This window comes from Triticum aestivum, chromosome 7A, assembly GCF_018294505.1.
Source record: "Triticum aestivum cultivar Chinese Spring chromosome 7A, IWGSC CS RefSeq v2.1, whole genome shotgun sequence".
In the NCBI taxonomy this organism is placed as follows: domain Eukaryota; kingdom Viridiplantae; phylum Streptophyta; class Magnoliopsida; order Poales; family Poaceae; genus Triticum; species Triticum aestivum.
This window is the reverse complement of record NC_057812.1, coordinates 575,015,095-575,036,690: the sequence shown is the minus strand read 5'-3', so window position 1 is coordinate 575,036,690 and position 21,596 is coordinate 575,015,095.

The following is a 21,596-nucleotide window of genomic DNA, read 5'->3' as shown; positions in this document are numbered from 1 at the left end:
CTTTCATGTCATCCTGGAACCTTGCCCAGCCGGAGATCTGATCCATCTGGCTATGGACGATCGCATGCATGCGCGTGTAACAGTCGTTGCCTGCCCACGAGAAATTTTCCCAGGCCACCACAATGCGGCGTGACATCTCTGCTGCATTCGCGGCACGGCAGGACATCTCTGCTGCTTCAGCGGCGCGGCCGGACCAGTCTGCTACATCGATGGTGCAACAAGACCTCCGTGGCGCTTCAGCAGCGCGGCGGGACCTCTGTGCTGCTACTTCCGCGCGGCGGGACATGTCGGCTGCTTTCCCAGCGAGGCGGGACATCTCTCATGCTTCCGCTTCCATGGTCGCCTCTCCCTGGTGGCAATCTCTCGACCCAGAACTCACGTTGGCCATTGCAGATGCAAGGGAAGGATGCTGAATGACTTATTTATTTTTGTGGATGAGGAGTTGAGGAGGAATGTGCAGTCATCTTGGCATACTAGTATTTATAACCGAGTACTAATACGCTCCTAAGTGGGAAACCGTTTAGGTTGTGATCGGTGTGAACAGGTTTGCAATTCAATATAGCATGGTACTAATACACTCCTAAGTGGGAGACCGTTTAGGTTGTGATCGGTGTGAACATGTTTTCAATTCAATATAGCATGGAGTAATTTGGAATTTGACGAGACACAAGCTCAAAATTTATTGACGGTTCTAGTTTGCAAGTGCGACACTATTCCTGGATGGCGTTACGTGGGCACGTGTTCTCGGCCGTGGTGTAGCATATGCCATGGTACTAGTTCTTTTTCTACTGCTGTGTACGTGCAATAACTAGCACCATCGTATATATATCTTATGGTTAATGGGGCATTCGACAGGAATAGCCGCGTGGCGAGCTATAGGCTAGTCTATTTTTCAGACACATTAAACCTATCTCTCGGGACTTCTCGCATGCACCATCGTGCCACCCACAAAAACTTGTACTTTGAGTTTAGTACGTTATACAGGAAGAGAAGAGGTGCACGCACGCACTCATCCTCTCGCACATGCGTCTGTTTTTTCTCGAAAAGGAGGATGATGACCCCCGGCCTCTGCATCTGGGAGTCACACACGCATATGTAGCTACGAATTGTAGTGTTCTCAACCATCCGATTGGCTATATCATGGATGTACCTATATACTAAAACATCTCTAGATACATCTATATTTTGACAAATGGAAGGCATGTATTATGGAACGGAGGGAGTGCTTGTCATCAAAATGGATAAAAGGGACGTATCTAGAACTAAAATACGTCTACATACATCTCCTTTTATCCATTTTGATGACAAGTAGTACTTCTTACCCAAAGGAACTTTATATCCAACAGACACAAAATATCTGTTCGACTGTTGGAAATTACTGATCTGATGTCGAAGTAATTGCTGCATCACCACCAAAACCCACCATTTCTTAAGCTAAAGTAGACCGAGGTAATCCCTATATTAGCATATTACTAAGATAAACAGAAGGCATTGTAGAAAAATTTAGGATGTGAGCTTGTTAATCTAAATGTGGAGGGACACCAGCTTAGCCCCGGCCAGCAGCTTGGGCGGAACTATGAACAAGGTCAGCTCCTGCACGTCGACATCGTCGGGATCCTTGCTGCTTGTCACCTCCATTTCCACCTTGACGGCGTCGGTCATGCCTTTGGGCTCCCCCGATGGGCCGTTCGCCCACAGCTTGGCCACGTAGTGCAGCAGTGGGGATGCCCCCGCTCTGATGCAGACGACCGACACGGCGATAAGTGCGCTGATGTCGAGCACGCCGCCGACCAAGAAAAATGCGCGGCTGTCCTCCTCCGCGAATAGCAAGAGCCGTGGCTCCGACAGTGGCACTTGCTGCTGGAGCACCTTGCCGTACTGGATCCTGTACATGTGCATGGGATGCGCGGTGCTGATGTGGTGGTAGAGCACCGGCGGCGGGCCTTCGAACCCGCAGACGAGCACCGGGCATTTGCAGCGCGCGAGTGGACACATGCTCTGGTGATCGGCGAGCTTGTGGTAAGTGACATAGAGCCCACAACCTTCGTGCGGGCACTCCACCCTCATCGACGAAAGGACGACATCCACCATCGTGTTCCGCACGTCGAAGCCACTGCCGCGCTCGCACTTCTGGCACTACCGCTGGTTCCCGGGGCGCTCGAAGAGGCAGTCCGCGCAGGCCAGGTGCCCTCCCTTGCACTGCAGAAATCAATTGAACATCACATCAATCAAGAAACCTACACCTTGCTCAAATCAGCCGAACGGACGAGGTGTATTCGAACCTCATACACTGGAGGCGTCAAGGGGCGGAGGCACAAGGGGTAGTGGAGCACGGTGAGGTCAATCGAGACCTTAGAGAGCTCCATCGTCGGGTCTTGTTCGGTCTGCATGATCTCGCCCTCCTCGTGCACAACCATCTCTTGCTTGGGCCGGGGCATTACAAAGCTTTACCGTCACATATTTTATACTACTTCAAGGTGCATTAAATCAACACATGCAAGTATCAAAAGAAGAGTCCTGACATGCATGCTTGCGTTGTAATTAATGCATTGGTAAACGCAAATTATTGAAATATATCGAGTGCAGTGCTTTGATGTGTCGCGTCAACTCGTACATCAACGAGAAGTTTGATTATCCTCTCCCTCACGAACTTAACTGCACCTGCCTTTGGCTGTATGACAGGTTGGTCACCGACCTGTCGGGCCCACCTGTCATACACGCAAAGGCAGGAGCGTCCCTCCCTCGCCCATGAGCGTGGTGGCTGGCAAGACTAGGAGAAGCTTTCGCTACATGCTCTCTCTCCCGCATGCGGTGGACATGCAGCAGTTCAATCGGTGCCAGATGGCCAGAAGCATACTGTAGTACTCCTCTAGTGCAGTAGTACTCCATCATTGTTCGACTTCCCGAAGAGGCGAAGAGCCAAGCGCAGCCCGGACGCTCGTGTGGCAGTTTCATGTGTAGAGTAGTCTAGGATAGCGTGTACCGTGCCTGTAAGCTTAAAATCATTGGGGTCGGCTCCATGCTATGTGGCCGTCTTGAAGTTTTAAAAAAATTTAAAATAGTCTTCTGGCCCTACCTGTCACCCTGGTGAGTTTGCACGCTCATCTGGTCAAGACATGAATATATATTTTAATTTGTGGTGGGTAAATATTAGAGGTTGCAGCAAATATATTGTACACTGCGGGCCTTTCAGCCAAGTTTAGAGGCAAGCATGTGGGGCCAGTGCTATGATGTGTCGCGTCAACTCGTACAACGAGGAGAAGCTTGATTATACTACTACACGCCTTCTCCCTCGCCCATGCGCGTGGTTGCTCGCAAACGAGGATAGGCTTTTGCTTAGTAGTACTTCTACAACAAGCTATTCCTCCCGCTCGCGGTGGACGGACACGTAGTAGTGGATTCGACACTGTAGAAGTAGTACTAGTAACATCATTGTTCATCTTCTCGAAGAGGCGAAGAGCCAAGCACAACCCGAACGTGGCAGTTGTGAACATTGGAGCACGCATATAGCCAGGCTCTTGCATGAGACAAAATTGCTATGTGAGCCCACTGTTGTATTAGTACGTACAACTACTTGCTAGTATAGCCCTGTAAACCAGAAAGGAGTATTTGCCCTTCTAGAGATTTCAACAAGTGACTAGACTACACCGAGACAGAGTACATATGGAGCAAAATGAGTGAATCTGCACCATAAATAAATACGTAGTTCTATCGTTTTCCTGTCCGAGGTGCACAATATTGAGCATACTGACTAGTCTCTTTTTGACACGCATTTACATTTTTTTGACACAGTACAGACACAAGCGCTCATATACACGCGCATACACTCACCCATATGAACGCACAGACGCAAGACACTATCATCTTGAAATTTACGAAGTCACCATAGGCACCTCGTCGTCGACGAGAACGTCTGCTGACTCCTGACACGCGATAGACGCGAGTGGCAGTCGCCTCCATAGGTTCTTGAATGCCAAGGAGGGAGAGGGTAGTGGTTCCCGAGACGTTGAACGGTCAATGATGCATCCTCAATTACATGCAGATGGAATTAATTGGAGAAGCGGAATAGAGCCAGCACAATGTGAATGCAACAAAGTTTGGACTCTCATATAAAGGCGCTCCACCACTCCAATCCATCTACTCCCAAGTCTCTGCGCAACACTGCTCACTCCAATCCAAGATCAAAAGTGACCAGAAGCCACAAGCACCTATGTAGGCAACGGACGCGAGCGGCAGTCGGCTGTGCCAAATCATCCAAGGCACCGGCCTGCGGCCCCGGACCGCACAGTGTTTCCATACGGTGCTGGCGACCGCCAGCATCATAGCCCTCGCTGACGCCGGCTTCGCCTCTCGCATGGACGACATGATGGTCAACTCCATCCGCAAGTTCACCACCATCAAGAAGAGTGCGGACGACCTTGCCATACTGCTCCAGCCCGCGCGCCCAGGCTCCTCATTTCCCGCCACCCTCATCGGCCTCCATGGTGACGAACTCTTTCAAGCCCCGGTGGCCCTGCAGGTGCCAGAGGTCGAGACGAAGAATGTGCACCTCGAGGCCGCGCTCGCCGTGCAGCGCCTCGCTATGCAAGATACCGTCGACCTGCACATCCATGTCTACGAGGAAATCGTCTACATAGGCCACTACAAGGCAAGCAAGGACAGAAAGACGTTGGCCTTCTTCCAGCGGCTGGAATCTTTGGACGCCATTGTTCAGAAGCACGTTGACCTGGCCAACAAAGCCGCTGCTACTTAGGCACCATTCGGTGGGCTGGCGCCCTGAGTCGAGGAGGTGGACGTCGTCGATGGATGCATCTCTTCTTCTTGCCTCCTGTAACCAGCACTGCACCGCCTCGTGGCCTTAATGTTTTATTAGTATAATACTCCCTCCGTTCCCAAATATAAGTCTTTCTAAAGATTCCAGCAAGTGACTACTACATACGGAGCAAAATGAGTGAATCTACATTCTAAAGTATGTCTACATACATCTGTATGCTGTATTCCATTTGAAACAGTATCTAAAAAGGCTTATATTTAGGAACGGAGGGAGTATATGGCATTTTTATTCCAGTCGTAATGTTTTCACTATGAGGTGGGGCCGCAGTTGAGCAAACCCACGCCGCCCACCGGGCGTCGGCCGAGTTTAGAATTAGAAGAGAGAAACGAGGGAGGAGAGCTAGCTATAGCACGGACGCTGTTGTCAAATGGGACTCGTGTTGATAGAATAGGAATACTAAGCACTCGTGCCTCTTTTTTTTTGAGGGGAAAATTAGTCGTATGTCTAGTACCACTAGTTAGGTGCGTGCGACCTATAGCTGTCATCACTTTAGGTCTCCTTTTCAAACTGCAGCTATGCTTCATAGTACATATCTTTTCACGCATTTATCCTCCTATATGTACTCCTAGGCTATTTCCACGTCTCCCATTCGCTGACATGTGGGACATAGAGCATCTGGGTCGTAGTGCATGCAAGACTCGGAGCATATGCCGGGGTACTTTACATTTCAGACCTCACGAATTACATGCAAACCCCCCGCAGAAGAATAAATGAATGAATGAATTGCTACATGAAACCGGATTATTTTTGTAGAAACCGAAGCACGTTTATTAAATTTTGGACATAACACGTTTATAAAAAATGACCGGACCTAAACCAGTCTAAGGGCCTCTTTGATTTTTCCCGCAAAAAAGGGCCTCTTTGATTCGCAGGATACTGAAAACACAGGAATGGGGAAAGTATGATGGCGATGAACCGAGATGAGGAGAACTCTAACTCAGTTAGAGGTTAGAGTTAGATTCTAACCCTGAACTAACTCTAAACCAAAGAGGTGTATGGATGGCAGGGTTAGATTGACAATAAATGCTCTTTCTCAATCATTTGACTACTTTGGACCCTATTTCCTGCGGGATTTGGTGTGGCCAGCTCTTCTGTGGCCTCCTCCCGCTCACAATTGACATAAACGAACCATCTTTACAAATCAAGCATGCAAAACATGACAATTTTTACTTTGTCCATACAAATGAGATATCCCACTTAAACATACAAGTCGTCAATCAAGCTTCACAAAAAAAACACTCCATGAAACAAAGCATGAGCTAACTCATCACGGAAGTCATTCACGATAGGGAGGGAGCCCGGAGCCCCTCACGCACCGAGGGAGGAGCTCGCCATCGTCGCTCTGGAGGAAGGCTCTATAGAGCCCAAGCCCCGGGAACCCCTCCGACGCTGGCCCTTGCGAGTTGAGGTCGACACCGGCATGGGTAGCAGGGCCGCTTGCCGCCGACTAGGAACTTAATCTTTGGGCCTCTAGAAATAATGCAAGCCTGTAACTAAAATACCTAGAAAGGTGAACTAAATCTTTGGGCGTCTAGAAATAATGCAACCTAAACTGAAATACCTAGAAAGGTGAACTGAATCTTTGGGCCTCTAGAAATAATGCAAGCCTGAAACTGAAATACCTAGAAAGGTGAACTGAATCTTTGGGCCTCTAGAAAGATTTATTACCTCCTCAAGCAGCATCAAACAATTCCATGCGTGCACCACAAATCTATACCAAGTTTGATCAGGATCTACTTTTCCAAATCAGAATTAGCGCTAGAGCGAGCAAGATCAATGATATGGCTGTGAGACAGAGAAGGAACGAACAAACTCACCCCTCTCACGACCTCCCTGGTAGATGCGCTGCCGCCTCGCACGAGAGAGGGAGAAAAACGACCCGTGAAGGGGGAGCGGGGCGACCTTCGAAGGCCGGAGGGAGAGGGCGGCCAGAGGAGAGAGAGGGCGAGCAGCGCTTGGGCGGGCGGCCCTATGGGGAACAAAGATGAGTCGTGCGAGAGGGGGGGGGGAGTGATCTGGTGTGGGCAGGGGAGATTTTTTTAGTTCTCTTTTAGTGGGCCCGAGGATAATTAACCCAATTAGAACCTCTCCACCGGGCTAGTTTTTTTAGCTGGGCTAGAGCAAACTAGCTCAAACTAACCCCTCTTGTTTCGATAATTTGAGGCTATTTCAATCCAAACTAGCTCTAATTCAGGATCCAAACAAAGAGGAGTGTTACTGTACATGCTACAATGTGGACCATAGCACATTGTTTTTTATGGCCATATCATCACATTGTTTTGTACTGCTGGTTCACTGGGCTACCGTAGTTTGCACTGTTGGTTCACTGGGCTGCCGTGGTTCGCACTCCTCTGACCTGAGTAGTAGTAGTACTAGTTTATACCGCATCATTCTTTGCTCCTTCTTACTACTCCGACATGTGGGAGAGCCATCATCCGGGCCGACGTGTCATGCACCAGATTAGAGCGCGGAACGGAAGGGGGGCATCACCCCAGTCGGAGTGCCAGTAATTCATGACTATAGTGAGTGGTCATATCACAAGTATTTCCAGTAGTAACACACCGTCAAATCGCACAGCCCGACCTTTCCAGTAGTATGTTTTAGAATCCACCACTCGCTCACCCTCCTCGCCTCTCTGTCAAACTGCCTACCCAAAAACTGTCGCGCGTACTGCTTGGGAAAATCCCTGCCCTCAACTTTTAACTACGCGAAAATAGTTCGAGCTTGTTCGTTCTATATAAATACAATACTTACTGTATGTTTATTCGCCCATGGGGTTGTTTAATGAATGGAGGGGCGGGGAGCACAAGTGAACAATACTAGTACTACTAGTAGTAAGTAGGAGTTTTACAGTAGTCACCTTAAATAGAGAGTTTCTTTTCTTTAATGCCACGTACACAAATTGAAACACTTGTTGTGGAGAGAAAAAGATAATCACTCCACTATATATGTACATAGGGGCCTGAGCGCTTGCTTTACTAGGGTTGCTCTCTTCATTCTCTCATCCTCTCCAGATATAAACAAGACAACGGTAGCAACATTTTCTCTCTGCTCACCGCTGGTCACAGATCCGGCCGGATCCTGATACGTCTCCAACGTATCTACTTTTCCAAACACTTTTGCCCATGTTTTTGACTCTAACTTGCACGATTTGAATGAAACTATCCCAGACTGACGCTGTTTTCAGCAGAACTACCATGATGTTGTTTTATGTGTGGAAAAGAAAAGTTCTCGGAATGTCCTGAAAATCTACGGAGGCACTTTTTGGAATTAATAAGAATTTCTTGGCGAAAGAAATACACCAGGGCCCAGGGCCTTTCCACGAGACAGGGGGGCGCGCCCCCCCTATAGGGCGCGCCCCCCTATCTCGTGGGCCCCCTGGACCTCCACCGACCTCAACTCCAACTCCATATATTCACGTTCGGGGAGAAAAAATCAGAGAGAAAGTTTCATCGCATTTTACGACACGGAGCCGCCGCCAAGCCCTAATCTCTCTCGGGAGGGCTGATCTGGAGTCCGTTTGGGGCTCCAGAGAGGGGGATTCGTCGCCGTCGTCATCATCAACCATCCTCCATCACCAATTTCATGATGCTCACCGCCGTGCGTGAGTAATTCCATCGTAGGCTTGCTAGACGGTGATGGTTGGATGAGATTTTCCATGTAATCAAGTTAGTTTTGTTAGGGTTTGATCCCTAGTATCCACTATGTTCTGAGATTGATGTTGCTATGACTTTGCTATGCTTAATGCTTGTCACTAGGGCCCGAGTGCCATGATTTTAGATCTGAACCTATTATGTTTGCATGAATATATGTGTGTTCTTGATCCTATCTTGCAAGTCTATAGTCACCTATTATGTGTTATGATCCGACAACCCCGAAGTGACAATAATCGGGATACTTCTCGGTGACGACCGTAGTTTGAGGAGTTCATGTATTCACTATGTGCTAATGCTTTGTTCCGGTTCTCTATTAAAAGGAGGCCTTAATATCCCTTAGTTTCCGCTAGGACCCCAGTTCCACGGGAGCATAGGACAAAAGATGTCATGCAAGTTCTTTTCCATAAGCACGTATGACTATTTACGGAATACATGCCTACATTACATTGATGAACTGGAGCTAGTTCTGTGTCACCCTATGTTATAGCTATTACATGAGGAATTGCATTCGGCATAATTATCCATCACTGATCCATTGCCTACGAGCTTTTCACATATTGTTCTTCGCTTATTTACTTTTCCGTTGCTAATGTTACAACTATTACAAAAACCCCAAAACATTTATCTTTACTTTTGCTACCGTTACCTTTATTATCATACTACATTGCTACTAAATACTTTGCTGCAGATACTAAGTTATCCAGGTGTGGTTGAATTGACAACTCAACTGCTAATACTCAAGAATATTCTTTGGCTCCCCTTGTGTCGAATCAATAAAATTGGGTTGAATACTTTACCCTCGAAAGCTATTGCGATCCCCTACACTTGTGGGTTATCAAGACTAATTTCTGGTGCCGTTGCCGGGGAGCATAGCTCTATTCTCTGAGTCACTTGGGATTTATATCTGTTGATCACTATGAAGAACTTGAAAGACGACCGAACTACTATTTTGCCCTCAACTACGAGGGGAGGTAAGGAACTGCCATCTAGCTCTGCCCTAGATTCTCCTTCCATTATTAGTAGGCTTGCGACACCTAAACCTACTACTGCTATGAATTATGATATGTTGCATGTTATTGATGATGCCACTTCTGCTATGCATGATGAAACTACTTCTGTGCTTGATACTACTTTGCCACTAGGTGAATTTCTTGATGAACAACTTGCTAGAGTTAGGGGGAATGAAATTATTGAAGATGCTATTATAGATGATAGTGATGATGAAGGTTCTCCGATGATTATGTATTGCCTGTTGTTCCTAAGGGTTATGTTATGAATGAAGAAGCTGCTAGGGAAATCTTTGCTTGCAATGATAGATATGATCTTAAGAAATTATTAGCTAAATGGAAGCAGCAGTCTCTTAATGCTAGAATGAAACCTGACCCTGCTTTTGCTACTTCACCTATCTGTGTTACTGATAAGGATCATGAATTCTCTGTTGATCCTGAAATTATTACTTTAGTTGAATCTGATTCTTTTTATGGCCTTGAATCTGAAACTGTTGTGGCACATCTTACCAAGTTGAATGATATAGCTACCCTGTTCACTAATGATGAGAATTCTCGCTATTTTTATATCCTTAAGATATTTCCGTTCTCATTAAAGGGTGATGCTAAGACTTGGTATAATTCTCTTGCTCCTGGTTGTGTGTGTAGTCCTCAAGATATGATTTATTACTTCTTTGCTAAATATTTCCCTGCTCATAAGAAACAAGCTGCCTTGCGGGAAATATATATTTTTGTGCAAATCAAAGAAGAGAGTCTCCCACAAGCTTGGGGGAGGCTTCTCCAGTTACTTAATGCTTTGCCTGATCATCCTCTCAAGAAAAATGAAATACTTGATATCTTTTATAATGGAATAACCGATGCTTCCAAGGACTACTTGGATAGTTGTGCTGGTTGTGTTTTCAGGGAAAGAACAGTTGACGAAGCTGAAATATTATTGAATAATATGTTGACTAATGAAAATAATTGGACTCTTCCTGAGCCAATTCCTGAACCAATTGAGCCAACTCCTGAGCCTATTCCTAAACCCACTCCGAAGAAGAGAGGTGTTTTATTTCTCAGTCCCGAAGATATGCAAGAGGCAAAGAAATCAATGAAATAAAAAGGTATAAAAGCTGAAGATGTTAATAATTTACCTCCTATTGAAGAAATACATGGTCATAATATACCGCCTGTTGAAGAAATACATTGTCTTGATAACCCGACACAGGTAGTAAAGGTAAATTCTCTCTATAGATATGATAAAGTTGAAATTCCTTCTACTAAATTCCATAGCCCATGCTTAGATGAATTTGATGAGTTTATGTCTAGACAAGAAAGTTTTAATGCTTATGTTGGTAGAGGATTAAAGAATAATGCTTTTGAGATAGGACGCTTGAGTGATTATATGGCTAGAGTTAAAGGTGAACTTAAACTCATTAGCAAATATGCTTCTATGGTTACCACTCAAGCTGAGAAAGTACTTAAAACTCAAAGTGATTTGCTTGATGAATTAAATAATAAACATGACTTTGCTGTTAGATTGGCTACTAGAACAGGTAGAATGACTCAGGAACCTTTGTATCCTGAAGGCCACCCTAAGAGAATCGAGCAGGATTCTCAGAGAAATAATTTAGATGCACCTAGTACTTATAAAAAGAAGAAAAAGAAAAATGATAGGACTTTGCATGCCTCTAGTGAACCTATTGTACACACACCTGAGGATCCCAATGATATTTGTATTTCTGATGCTGAAACACAATCAGGTGATGAACATGAACCTAGTGATAATGTTAATGATAATGTTCATGTTGATGCTCAACCTAGCAAAAATAATGAGGTAGCGGTTGAACCTGCTGTTGATCTTGATAACCCACAATCAAAGAATCAACGTTATGATAAAAGAGATTTTGTTGCTAGGAATCACAGTAGAGAAAGAGAACCATGGGTTCAGAAACCCATGCCTTTTCCTCCTAAACCATCCAAGACAAAGGATGATGAGGATTTTGAGCGCTTTGCTGAAATGATTAGACCTATCTTCTTACGTATGCGCTTAACTGATATGCTTAAATTAAATCCTTATGCTAAGTATATGAAGGATATCATTACAAACAAAAGAAAGATACCGGAAGCTGAAATTTCCACCATGCTTGCTAACTACACTTTTAAGGGTGGAATACCAAAGAAACTTGGAGATCCGGGTGTACCAACTATACCATGCTCCATTAAAAGAAATTATGTTAGAACTGCTTTATGTGATCTTGGAGCCGGTGTTAGTGTTATGCCTCTCTCTTTATATCGTAGACTTGAATTGAATAAGTTGACACCTACAGAAATATCTTTGCAAATGGCTGATAAATCAACTGCTACACCTCTCGGTATTTGTGAGGATGTGCGTGTTATGGTTGCAAATGTCACTATATTAACGGACTTTGTTATTCTTGATATTCCCAAGGACGATAGTACTTCTATTATCCTTGGTAGACCTTTTTTGAACACTGTAGGGGCTGTTATTGATTGCAACAAAGGCAATGTCACTTTTCATGTTAATGGTAATGAGCATACGGTGCACTTTCCGAGGAAACAATCTCAAGTTCATAGCATCAATTCTATTGGACAAGTTCCAACTATTATTATTGGAGGTTTTGAATTTCCTCTCCCTACTGTCAAGAAAAAGTATGATATTCTTATTGTTGGGGATTTAGTATGATTTTTCTTATTGTTAACAAGACTTGATCATCCTTGTTAGTGGATTCATTTTGATGATCACGAGATGGATGAAACTAGAAGGCACAACCTTCTGTACCCACTTTTCACTTCCTGTTATTTAGAATAAATAATGCAAAAATAGTATTATCTATCTGTTTTCTGAATTATCCGTGCATTAAAAAATAGTCCAAAAATAAAGTGCTCCAAATGCCATGCAAATTTAGTATGATTTTTTCTGGAATATTCGAGGATTTTAGGCACTGAAATCACTGTAGGAGGGGCAAGCACCAGCCACGAGAGTGGAGGGCGCGCCCCCTGTCTCGTGGTCCCCTGGTGGCCCCCTCCACTTATGACAACACCCACACACTTCATCTTCTACCCAAAAAAAATCCCCATCCAGCTCAAGCACAAGTTCTAGCTAGTTTTGCTGTGATTTTCGATCTCCTTGCTCAAAGCTCCATTCACAAAACTGCTTTGGGAGATTGTTGCTTGGTATGTGACTCCTCCATTGGTCCAAATAGTTTTTGTTCTAGTGCTTTATTCATTGCAAGTTTTTGCTGCATAAGTGACCATGTTCTTGAGCTTGCATGTTAAATTTATGAGGTCCCAAGCAATTCTAAAGCATGATATAGGCTCTAGGCACTTGTAGGAGTAGTTGCTATCAATCTTGTTTAGTTTTATTCACTTTTATTTTGAAGTTACTAAAATTTCAGAAATTTTTAGAAAATGTTGAGGAAACTTTTGAGGGGCTCTTCTAGCCATAGCTCTCAGGAAAAATAAGCCAAAGAGAAGGAAAACGCCAAGTATAATCTTCCTCGCTTAGCGGATGTACGGTCCTGTGAATGGCCATGTAAGGATTTCTTGAAAGAAGCTGGAATTCATGAATATTTTTATTCTTTGATCGAGACTGCAGGCCTCGCCGGTTTCATGAACGACCGAATCGATTAGTATCTCTTACTCACCAATACTTTTGTGCAAAACTTTTATTATTATCCTAAGAAGTCACCGCCTGCAGTATCATTTCATTTATATGATGAATTCAGAGAAATGTCTTTACGTAATTTTTGCGTGGTGTGTAGGATACCTTTTGAGGGAGAATTAGAGGAACCCCATCATGAAGATGTGGGTGGCTTTGTTAATACTATAGCTATAGAGGAGCCAAAGAATGGCTCCGAGGCAAAAGTCTCTAGCATACACTATGCTGTTTTATGCTACTTTGCCATATTTGCTAGTAGATGCTTGATTGGTCGTGGAAATAGTGGAAACTTGAGCGTTCCTGATATTGTCACTCTTCAACATGCTTTGCTTGGAGACAATACTTTTAGTATGAGTGCCGTCGCTTGCTAAACGGCTAGCCCTGAATCGTACAAAAGGCCCCATATTTGGAGGTATCTATGCTGCACGTCTTGCTAAATATTTTCAGATGCCCATTAGGCACCATGAGAAGGAGGAGACAAAATTGCCTCCTCACATTTTAGATTACAAGAGCATGGTAGCACACAAGTTTATTGTTGACAATGAAGAAAAGATGCTCTTGTATAAACTTAGAATTAATAAGAAACACTTTGAGATTATTATTTTGCCGGCGCCTCTGTTGTTTGATTTGCTTGTAGAAAATCTCCTTGCCACACCGGAAGTGGTGAATAATCATTGAGCCCAAGCTTTTACTCCAGAACCTGAACCTGAGACGGAACCTGAACTGGACCCTTATCGTACATCATCTGTCCAGTGGGATCCGGAGATGACCAGCCAGTGGTATCCTGATTACACCTCCCATTACACCGGGGAGAGTAGCGGCGGTCCTTGGTATTAGACCAACTTAGGCCAAAAGCCTAAGCTTGGGGGAGTACGTATTTCTCACCAACATTACATTCATGTTCACACACTAGTCGTCGGTGCTCAAACTCTTTCATTGTATTATCCATGCTAGTTTAATTTTCTTTTTCTAGTTTTCTTCTTGTGTGTTTGATAAACCTTAAGAAAAAAACCAAAAAATTAGTTAGTTTAATTTCCATGCTTGTAGTAGAAATTAAAATGAAAACCCAAAAAGATTTCTTGTTCTTCTTCTTACTTGTTGGGAGCTTTCCTGCATAAATAGTTTTATTTTCTTTTCTTTCCTTTGGGGGTCGAGAAGACTATATTGAAAATGTTTAGTGGCTCTCATACGCATGATTGTTTATTTAACTTAGAGCCCATATTACCTTGTCTTCTCTCTTGAGTTGAATGCTTGCAGATTCCAGCTTAGTCCAATGCACGTGCACTCTTATTATTATACAGATCATTCGCTCGTGCAAGTGAAAGGCAATAATGACGATATATGATGGACTTATTAGGATGAGAAAAGCCGGTATGAACTCGACCTCTCTTGTTTTTGTAAATATGATGAGGTCATCGTTTCTGAGTCAACTTATTATGAAGTAAACATATTTGCAATGACATTTAGAGATTATAGTTGCTTGTGCCATGCTTGATTAGCTATGAGTTATAATAATTTACCTTGCGTGCCAACATGCTATTAGAATGATTATGATGTGGTATGATGGGATGGTATCCTCCTTTGAATGAACTGAGTGACTCGACTTGGCACATGTTCACGCATGTAGTTGAATCAAATCAACATAGCCTTCATGATATTTATGTTCATGGTGGATTATATCCTACTCATGCTTGTATTTGGTGTGAATTAATTTTAATGCATGTTTATGACTGTCGTCACTCTCACAGTTGGTCGCTTCCCAGTCTTTTGCTAGCCTTCACCTGTACTAAGCGGGAATACTGCTTGTGCATCCAAACTCTATAAACCCCAAAGTTGTTCCATATGAGTCCACTATACCTTCCTATATACGGTATTTACCTGCCATTCCAAGTAAATTTGTATGTGCCAAACTCCAAACCTTCAATTGAAATTCTGTTTTGTATGCTCGAGTAGCTCATGTTACAACTTGGGCTGCCTATATCTTCCATGCTAGGTGGGTTATTCTCACGAGGAGTGGACTCTGCTCCTCATTCACGAGAAAGGGCCGGTAACCGGGATGCCCAGTCCCATGATCCAAAAAGATCAAAGCAAATCAAAATAATTAAACAAAACTCCCCTAGGGCTGTTGTTAGTTGGAGGCACTCGTTGTTTCGAGCAAGCCATGGATTGATGCTTGTTGGTGGTTGGGGGAGTATAAACCTTTACCATTCTGTTTGGGAACTGCCTATAATGCATGTAGTATGGAAGATACAGCCATCTCATAGTTGTTGCATTGACAGTGAAAGTATGCCGCTCAAAATGTTATTCAATCTCTATTTTAAAATCGAGCTCTGGCACCTCTACAAATCCCTGCTTCCCTCTGCGAAGGGCCTATCTATTTACTTTTATGTTGAGTCATCTCCCTTCTTATTAAAAAGCACCCGCTGGAGAGCACACTGTCATTTGCATTCATTACTATTGCTTTATATTGGGTATGACTTGACTGGATCTCTTTTACCATGAATTACAATGTTTAGTCAGTCCTTGATCTTTAAAGGTGCTCTGCATTTATGTTTTGCGGTCTCAGAAAGGGCTAGCGAGATACCATTTTGTTATATCATGTTATGATTATTTTGAGAAAGTGTTGCCATCCGAGTTTTATTATTATGACTCGCTAGCTGATTATGTTATTGATATGAGTAACTGTGAGAGCTAAGTGTTATTGTGAGTATGGTTAGTTCATAATATTTGCTGAAACTTGAATGCTGGATTTTCATGTTACAATAACAAGAGCAAACCGAGTTTGTAAAAGTTTTTCTTTATCACTTCAGTTTATCAACTGAATTGCTTGAGGACAAGCAAATGTTTAAGCTTGGGGGAGTTGATATGTCTCCAACGTATCTACTTTTCCAAACACTTTTGCCCTTGTTTTGGACTCTAACTTGCATGATTTGAATGAAACTAACTCGGACTGACGCTGTTTTTATCAGAACTACCATGATGTTGTTTTATGTGTAGAAAAGAAAAGTTCTTGGAATGTCCTGAAAATCCACGGAGGCACTTTTTGGAATTAATAAGAATTTCTGGGCGAAAGAAATACACCAGGGGGCCCAGGGCCTGTCCACCAGACAGGGGGGTGCGCCCCCCTATAGGGCATGCCCCTGGACCTCCACCGACCTCAACTCCAACTCCATTTATTCAAGTTCAGGGACAAAAAAATCAGAGAGAAAGTTTCATCGCGTTTTACGACACGGAGCCGCCGCCACGCCCTAATCTCTCTCGGGAGGGCCGATCTGGAGTCCGTTCGGGGCTCCGGAGAGGGGGATTCGTCGCCGTCGTCATCATCAACCATCCTCCATCACCAATTTCATGATGCTCACCGCCGTGCGTGAGTAATTCCATCGTAGGCTTGCTGGACGGTGATGGGTTGGATGAGATTTACCATGTAATCAAGTTAGTTTTGTTAGGGTTTGATCCCTAGTATCCAATATGTTCTGAGATTGATGTTGCTATGACTTCGCTATGCTTAATGCTTGTCACTAGGGCCCGAGTGCCATGATTTCAGATCTGAACCTATTATGTTTGCATGAATATATGTGTGTTCATGATCCTATCTTGCAAGTATATAGTCACCTATTATGTGTTATGATCCGACAACCCCGAAGTGACAATAATCGGGATACTTCTCGGTGATGAACGTAGTTTGAGGAGTTCATGTATTCACTATGTGCTAATGCTTTGTTCCGGTTCTCTATTAAAAGGAGGCCTTAATATCCCTTAGTTTCCTCTAGGATCCCGCTGCCACGGGAGGGTAGGACAAAAGATGTCATGCAAGTTCTTTTCCATAAGCACGTATGACTATTTACGGAATACATGCCTACATTACATTGTTGAACTGGAGCTAGTTCTGTGTCACCCTATGTTATAGCTATTACATGAGGAATCGCATCTGGCATAATTATCCATCACTAATCCATTGCCTACGAGCTTTTCACATATTGTTCTTCGCTTATTTAATTTTCCGTTGCTACTGTTACAACTATTACAAAAACCCAAAACATTTATCTTTACTTTTGCTACCGTTACCTTTATTATCATACTACTTTGCTACTAAATACTTTGCTGCAGATACTAAGTTATCCAGGTGTGGTTGAATTGACAACTCAACTGCTAATACTCAAGAATATTCTTTGGCTCCCCTTGTGTCGAATCAGTAAAATTGGGTTGAATACTTTACCCTCGAAAGATGTTGTGATCCCCTACACTTGTGGGTTATCAGATCCCTTCGGCCGGTGTGTGTAGAGGACTAAAAGGTGCATCATTCACGCGGTCATCGCCACCAAGGGAGGAAACCCACAGCTGCCGAGGGGCCCGATCCTCTGCCCATGCCGTTCTCTCCGACACAACACCGGCTCAGGAGGTCCTCCGACCCTTCTTCCTCCCTGCCGTATTGTCCGCAGATCCGACCTGCCGCCGCTGACATCCCGACGACCCTCAGGTATAAGTTCTTCGAAAGCGGCCTTGGTCTACTGCCCCAGCTCCCCACGTGTCTGCATGTGCATCTTTTTCTACTCCCATCAACTCTTCCAAAGCCACCTAAATTTTTAGTATTATTAGAGGTAAAGCTACTTCATGCATTCGAATCTAGGGCTTTGTTCAAACAACAAAGAAAGGGGGGAAAGTTGTAGCATGAATCTAGGACTTGATTCAAAGAGGAAATAATATGGTGAAAGTAGTACAGACCGGATACCCAACCGGTCTCTTGGTTGAAAAGGGAAATAATGGGAAAATGCAGTACAAACTGGATAAGGAACATATCTATTATTGGTTGAAAAAGGACAGAAAGTGGCGGCTGGTGGACAAGTCAACAGAGTATGTCCAGGATTAGATTTGCTGCCCTCACATAGTAAAAGGTCTCCAGGATTAGAATTGCTGCCCTCACATAGTAAAAAGTCTCAGGATTAGATTTGCTGCCCTCACATAGTAAAAGGTCTCCAGGATTAGATTTGCTTCCCTCACAAAGTAAAAGGTCTCTAGGATTAAATTTGCTGCCCTCACATAGTACAAGGTCTCCAGGATTAGGTTTGCTGCCCTCACATAGCATGAACAAACTCGGCATCACCACTTTATGCCTCCTTATAGGTACGTTGTGCTGATGCATCCACTGTCGCATGTCCTTATACCAACCTTTTGTTGTTGTTAATGTAAGGGCGCATGCAAAATGAAGCGATCACACTGTTACCTTAGGGACATGTCTAACCAGTGTTATGTTAATCTAATGCTTCCAGTGATAAGATGCAATTAAACTGTGTTACAAATGGTACTCCTACTGTTTTCCCCAGTATGATAAGTAAGTTGCTCCTTTATGCTGATGAGTGTCCTGGTGTCTGTTGGTGTCAAAACCGGCGGATCTCGGGTAGGGGGTCCCGATCTGTGCATCTAGGCTGATGGTAACAGGAAGCAAGGGACACAATGTTTACCCAGGTTCGGGCCCTCTCGATGGAGGTAAAACCCTACTTCCTGCTTGATTAATATTGAAGATATGGGTAGTACAAGAGTAGATCTACCACGAGATCGTAGAGGCTAAACCCTAGTAGCTAGCCTATGATGGTATGATTGTAGTTGTGATCGGCCTTCTAAGGACCAACCTCTCTGGTTTATATAGACACCGGAGAGGGCTAGGGTTTACATGGAGTCGGTTACAAGGAAGGAAATATAACATCCGGATCGCCAAGCTTGCCTTCCACGCCAAGGAGAGTCCTATCCGGACATGGGACGAAGTCTTGAGTCTTGTATCTTCACGCTTATATAGTCCGGACGATGTACATAGTCCGGCTGTCTGGATACCCCCTAATCCAGGACTCCCTCAGTAGCCCCTGAACCAGGCTTCAATGATGATGAGTCCAGCGCGTAGTCTTGTCTTCGGCATTGCAGGGAGGGTTCCTTCTCCGAATACTCCAAAGTAATTATCGAACACTTGAACCGTGTCCGGATCCACAAAATGATCTTCACATGCCACCGTAGAGAGAATGATGTTTCACAAATGCAATCTGCTGACAACTTTTTAGACAGCACGACGCGTCATTACGGTCGGGTCATTATTCGAACCATTTTCCTACAACCAGCCACAGCGCATATTGCGAGGCGGTTTCCTTGACACGTCTTGTCAAAGCAGAGATCGTGTCCCCTTATTACAGGATTCCCATCAATACGGGTATGGGTATTCCAACCGCACCGCTAATCGTGGCGTGTGGGGAACGAGCGGGTTCCACCAGGCAAGTGGGGAGGCGCAAAAAGTTTTTGCCGTCTCTATAAAGAGATAAGGTCTCTTCCTCCTTACCCACGCCTTCTCCTTCCGCTAACCTATTCCCATCTGTTCGAGCCCTAACGCCCAGGTTTTCTCCTTTTCCATCAAAGAGAGATTTTCCAAAGATGTCCAGATCTGGAGCAGGAGGCGAATGGATGGCCTCTACCGTCCAGGAGAAGGATATCAAGAAGCTCCGGGAAGCCGGGTATCTGGCCAAGAAGATCGGCCACCGTCTCCCACCGGCGGGACAGGGCCGTCCCTACTCCGGAGCCCCACGAGAGAGTCGTGTTCCTTCCCCATTTCGTCCGCGGGCTCGGGTTTCCCCTTCACCCATTTGTTCATGGAGTCATGTATTACTACGGGATTGATTTTCATGATCTTTCCCCTAATTCTTTCCTCAATATCTCGACGTTCAGCGTTGTGTGCGAGGCCTTTCTCCGGATTTCACCTCACTTTGGCCTGTGGCTGAAGATTTTCAATGTGAAGCCCAAGGTGGTGAGTGGCGAACACGCCGAGTGCGGCGGTGCCATGGTGAGCAAGATGCCCAAGGCCGTTGGGCCGAAGGGTGCCTTCAACGACTCCGTCAAGGAGTGGCAGCAGCAGTGGTTCTATATCACCGAACCACGCGGTAAAAAGTGGGCTGCAGCTCCGGAGTTCAGATCCGGAGCCCCACTGCGGCTCACTTCCTGGCCCAAGAAGGGCCCGAATTGGTCCTTGTCCGATGAGCTGTCGCTGCTCCAGACGCGCGTTCAGAGCATGGTTGACAAGGACGTCAAACTCATTGACGTAGTCCAGGTGATGCTAGTTCGCCTGGCTCTCCCTTGCCAGCGTCGAGCCTGCAATTTATGGGAATACGACCCAACCGAGCACCCGACCCTTCGGGCGCTCTATGATTCCTCCCACGAGGATATCTGGAAGGTGCTCTTTAAGTCCGGCAAGTCATGGCCGGGCTCTTTCGAGGACCGTGGGTATCAATTATCCCATTCTGCAAGCCCTGTAAGTTATTGTGATGCTCTGTCCATCCATGCTTCGTCCGACATGTCCTGGGGGGGGGGCATTTTAATCATGCTTTGTCATGACCGCAGGGATGGATGAAAAAGGTGGAGCGGATACACTGTCCGGCTCCGCTGCCGGAGGAACCGGCCAGACCTCTTCTGACGAAGATGCTGGTCCCCGCGCCTTACAAGGCGCCAAAGAAAGAGGCCTCCAAGAAGGCCAAAAAGACCCGGAGTGGCCTCCATCGTCGCGAGGCTTCGGACGCCAAATCCGAAGGCTCCAGCGACAATCCTTCTTCTGAAGACGAAGAAGAGGAAGCAGAGGAGGACGAGCCTCACTCTGGGGGTGGGAAGAAAAGGACGGCCTCCTCATCCCTGGAGGCCGAATCGCCAAAGAGCGGAAAAAGTTCCCTCCCAGAGGCATCCACTACGGCTACCGATAGCAGCCCGGAGTGGGATCCCAGGGCCCAGCCCCTGGAAAAGTCGTAAGTATACGAAATCCGAACATGTATATGCGTCCGGAGTTGTTTTGGTATAGCAGTTTTAATTGTTGCCATATTTTGTACAGCCCGGCGAGGTCTCGCGCCGGATAGTCATCATCGGAGGATTCGCTGGGCTCAGACATCTTGGTGAGCGAGACGCCTCCAAAGGCCCCTTCCCCAAAGTCCAGGCGCGACACTGAGGTGTCATCTCAACAGGACCCGAACCAGGGAGGACATATCTCTGGAGCCGGACACATGGGAGCGGATAAGGCCCCCAGGACCTCTAAGGTTCTAGGATCAAGCGAACAGCCACCTTCGATGGTGGGAGGCCTGCCTACCCCGCCGGCATCCTCTGTTCGAGCAGAGCTGCCGGGCGGTCTATCGACAACGTTGAAGAGCGCATCTATCATCGATGAGCATCGGACCCTCATGGGTGTGGTGGTTGAGAAGATTCAGTCCGCCGAGAGCGGGCTGAATGAGTCCTGCCTTGGCCTTATAAAGGCCTTTGAGGTATGTTTTATAAGAAACCTTTGACGAGTCGTCGTAATATGAGTAGTAGCCCCTGATACACTGTCCGGCTGCAGCCAGAGAGCCGGGCAGGGGATCAAGTCCTCTGCTATCGCAGGAGCCTATGTGAATGACGTATACCCCTTTATGTGAAATAGGCGTCTGCAG